At 35.3% G+C, this 5,056-nt stretch overlaps 1 long non-coding RNA gene across 1 annotated transcript; it reads right to left on the reverse strand.

Annotated features, from left to right (window-relative positions):
• Nucleotides 1–1,059: 1,059 nt before the first annotated feature.
• Nucleotides 1,060–4,841, reverse strand: LOC120351866. The gene is made up of 3 exons (XR_005571594.1): nucleotides 4,212–4,841; nucleotides 2,259–2,373; nucleotides 1,060–1,516 (listed from the first exon to the last, which is right to left on the reverse strand). It is a non-coding gene; the product is annotated as an uncharacterized LOC120351866 (long non-coding RNA).
• Between the last annotated feature and the right edge of the window lie 215 nt (nucleotides 4,842–5,056).

The following is a 5,056-nucleotide window of genomic DNA, read 5'->3' on the forward strand; positions in this document are numbered from 1 at the left end:
GGCGAGGAAGTCCTCAAACTGTACCTGAGAGCTAGAAGGATTTTAGAATAGGGAAAGTGAAGAGAAAGTAAGAGAAAGGATGCCACAGTCTAGAAACTTCGGCGAGGAAGTCCTCAAGCTGTAACTGAGAGCTAGAAGGATTATAGAATAGGGAAAGCGAAGAGAAAGTAAGAGAAAGGATGTCGCAGTCTACCAACTTCGACATGACGAACTTAAGCTGCACCTGAGTTCTCTAGGAAAAGGATTGGGCTTTTCCTACTTGGAATTACAGCAAGTCAGAAACTGCCAAGCGAATTTAAAATACAGGGCCACTCTATAGTATGAAAACTAAGCAAGGAAAATTTACCATAAATGATAATAATCTCTCTACAAGGATAAAAATTAATCGAGAAAACTTTTCTCAAAAAGAACAGGGATTTTCCCACAAGAATAAAAATTAATTGAGGAAAACTATTCTTAAAAAGGACAGGGATTTCCCTACAAGAATAAAAATTCAATGGAGAAAAATTACTCTTCAAACTGAAGGCCACCTTACTACAGAGAAGGAAAAACATACGGACTACCAGTCCTGACACACAATTACCTGAATCGACGTGGATGCTGATACGGAGAATAGCGAACCAATTCCCACTTCCTGTATTAAACTTGAACGTCGTGGAGCGATAGAGTCGAGACTTATAAATTAAGTACTCAAAAATAATCCGCTATAAGAGCCTAGTTAAATCTCCCACTTAACTGTTTGTAGTACAAACTTAAGATCCCTTACGGGTTGTAACATATTTAATTTGGATGGATAAATAAAAATCCCTAGCTGAAATATTTATAGGTCTAAGTGAAGTAATTGGCTAATATCGCCAAAGAGATAATGTAAAGATTAGATAATATCAGACGTCCTGGCTAAACTGTACAACAGCCTAAGAGGAATGGAAATAAAATTTTGTAAATTTTGTAATATTTATAAATTTATCATATTGAAATTTGATGGATAATAGAACAATAGATATAGGAGTATTAAGGAAGCAGGCAGGTTATTTTTTGTATTACTTTTTGGGGAATCAATAGCTTTAAATAAGGAGAAATTATGTGTTTTAAAGAAATTTTTATATTATTATTATTGTAGAAAATATATTTTATAGAGAGAGCTATTATATTTTATGGGCCTAAACTGCTGAAATTTGTCATTAATATTTTAAGTATAAGTCACAGTCTGTAAGCTAGTCAGAAATCAATGAATAGTATTATTATATCATAAGAGCTTAAGTAATAAATAGGTTACCTGGCTTGTATGTCCATAGGCCTATCCTCATTTGTGTCCTCACTAAATATTTTGTTAACCAAAACTTTCACTTTTTTACAAACACTTGACACTTTATCCATTTTTAAAATATGAGTCTCTTTTCGTCCGTGCAAAGTGAGGTAGCAGACACATTGCAGACGGCGATAGTAGCGGAGATCGACGCTGAGGGGGGCGAGATGGAGTCCACTGCCCAGATATCTTCAATCACCGCCAAGAATCCTGTGAACAGTAATAAATCATTAAACGTCTCCCAAGAAACAATAAGGAGGGCTATAGTAGAGGGGATGATCAAGTAATTTTCTAATAGTTTAGAAAAAACAATGACCACAGTAATGAAGGACTTAAAGGCGGAAATGAAGGGAATGCGGGAATCATTGAAGGATACATCAGTAAGAATGGGTAAGGAAACTGCGGACACAATACCAGCATCTACCGCTGAAAATCAAGAACTAATTACAACCGACTTAGCAGCAAAAATAGATACAGTTACCTGTGAACTAAATGAAAAGATAGATAGTCTACCAGCACAAAACACCGCGCAAATTCATGAAATAGCTACAAACAGGAACAATAGTCAACTTATTTCCATAAATAAACAACAGAATAGTAAAACTACACAAATAGCTCACCTAAATTCTGATATAAATCAAAATAAAATACTACTTAATTCATTGGAGACAGCCATTTGAGAACAGCAATTATTTTCATCTGAATTAAATGCCGAAGTAGTAGATAATGAAACGGAAGCTACTAGTCATTGGAAACAGGCCCAAGAGAAGTTGGTACAACTTGAAAGTCAAATACATCAATTTCCGCACGAGAATATAGAGCCTATTCCCATAGCAACGTTTGATTTACTACACAGTTTCAATGAATTAGGCCGTTTTGACAATACAGACCGCTATCTTCAACCTAAAGAATTTATCGACCAAATAAAACTAGTTCAATCACTAACACCCACCTCTTGGAATTTTTGGCGTCTTCGATTATCCAGTTTGTTGAGCGGTGAACCTCTGATGTTCTTCCAGATCCATAATCACGAATTCAGGACGTTGGACGAATTCAGTGCAGCTTTCCTGGAACAATATTGGAGTAAAAATAGACAAATGGATGCACTAGCCAATATCATTGCTTATGAGTTTAATTCTAGGACAGACGACACATACATCAATTTTGTTAATACAATTAAACTGAAAAATGCTCAATTAGATGAGCCAATAATTGATTCTGTTTTAGCAAATATAATCGTAAAAAAGCTACCTTTCCAAATCAGAACAGCATTGGCTACACATCCAATAACTAGATGCAAACAGCTGATAGATCATTTATACAATATACAATCTATGATGGCAATATCAAATCACCGGTCAGATCAAATGTATGCACAGAATCAACCTAATTCAAAGATCAATCAGTATGCCAGGCAAGTTTATGGATCAGTACCATATGATTGCTCACAATCTACCCCTCAATTTGAACGCCGCAATGATCATAAACACAATAATAATTGGAATGATAGAAGTTTTCAAAATCGCCAAACAAACCATTATCCACAGCAAACCTATCAGAGGAATTATTATGATGGCCGTGATCGATTAAACTCAAATAATGGTTACACTCATAATAATCACAACAGAAATTACAAACCACCACCTCAACAAATAAGTACCAATTATACATTAGCGCATGCAATGGGATTAAACCAACAAAGAACACAGAAACCAACACCAGATAAACCACCACCAAAAACCAGCCGCAAGCATCAACCTCTATTAAGTATTCTGTTCCCCACTGAAGAGCAACTCACCACCGAAGAATCACTACCGACTACAACCCCACAACAAGAACCGATCCACTACAATAATGCCAAACTCCCATCACTATCAAATGCAAACAGTCGCCAGGAGGAGACCGCCACCGCACCTGCGCATCATTCGACCACACAGCAAACCAAGGACCCCATGGAAGAACGAGAGGATGGCATCCAGGACAAGAGGAGCAGCCACCGCAAGGCCTGGAGGCGGAAGAAAAAGAAGTATCACGCGCGACGATGGAGGCCGCATGCACGTTTCAAACGCGCGAAGAAGACACCGGACCGAACCCAGGATGGAGGACAGGAGACCGACAGCATGCATCCGCGGTACATTCGCTTTAAAGCAGATAATCAGCGATGTGACCGGAAAAATGGGCCAAAGGAATGGATTAAAAATGGAACTGGTAACAAAGAACTATGGATTCATGCCGGGAAAATAATGGAGTGAACTACTTATGGAGATATATGAAGGATAAACTGTGTCTAAGAAGATGAAAGAAGTAAGAAACAATGTGAATAAAAAGGAAGTAAATAGCTATTATATCATGAGAGGTTATACTATTAAGGAGATGATAAATGTTTTGATATATTGTATACTATTTATTATGGCTGTGATATGGATAAAAGACTGTGTTGTGGATAGGATGGAAAATATTGTATTATTATTATTAAATGAAACTACTATTGATGATTGGAAAGTTAATATTATAAAAATGGTTATTGTTGTGAGCCTAACGATTTATAAAGAACTGAAATCGAGAATTTTAAACGGAAATGAAAGGAAGGTTGAGTTAAGACTACAGGATGATTGGAAAAAGAATAGATTAAAAGGTATTACCATTAAGGAAGCTAAGAATTGTTTGAAAAAGTACACCAGATACAAGGGTTTTAAATTTATGATGAAAAAATTATCAATTAGGACAGCCTCATCTATCAACAACAAAAGGATAGCAGATAACCTAACCGGCCTACAGTATAGCTACAAGCAGAAAGCCAAAAGATACGGGAAAACCACAACAATTTTACATGCAACATCACAGAATTTGAAATAAATATGATAAGTAATCAAGAGAAAACGTCATTATCAGAAGAATTACTGACCTATCATGATAAATTTAATCTTGGCATAGACCGCATGGCAACAATCCGACGTTTTAATTCCTTCCAACTGTTAGAAGCCTGAAACAGTCAAAGAACAATTTTTTAAGTATGTAATTTGATAATATACATCAGATAAAAAAGGACACAAGCGGGGATAGTAAAATTAAAATTTGTTAATTACCTTTAAAAGGAAAAAATGTAGTAGTTAGGTTAACTATGAGTTTAGATAGCAAATTCTGCTGTAAGCAGTATGAAATCTAGAACTAGTAGTCAGCTGGCCAAAGCCATCTATATTGAATGTATGTAGCCCTCAAACATATGTTTATGAAAAAAAAATATTGTACCCAAACTTATATGTTTTATAATTTATTACCATTGGTTTATGCCATGTTTGTTACTAAAAAACCTCAATTGAATGCTAGTTACCACAAAAGCCTAAACCATGTTGCAAAAGAAAGAACTGTACCTGATATATGGAAAATTATTTATATTAAGACCTAGGAATTACAATAAAATATAAGCCCCAGAAAATTTGTACATTGAAGTTATTGTTTGAAAGAAATCTATTATAAGAGAATCAAGTGTAATGTGTGGAGTTAGGTTGGCGGCCTTGCAAGCGGCAAATTTAAAAATACTGTGTTATAAGTGTTGAAATGAGGAATATGTCTAAGATGTTATATTTATGATATTTTTGAGTGGATAAGAAGAATTTATTATTGTATTTGATGGAGGTCTAAGGGGGGCGTAGCAGATAAGATCTGTGAATTATTGTAAAATTTTGAGAGTATATTTTTGTAGACAAAGTATGGAATATGTTGATGTGTTGAAGGATGGATTTCCATTAA

Source organism: Nilaparvata lugens, chromosome 6 (genome assembly GCF_014356525.2).
Source record: "Nilaparvata lugens isolate BPH chromosome 6, ASM1435652v1, whole genome shotgun sequence".
NCBI lineage: Eukaryota > Metazoa > Arthropoda > Insecta > Hemiptera > Delphacidae > Nilaparvata > Nilaparvata lugens.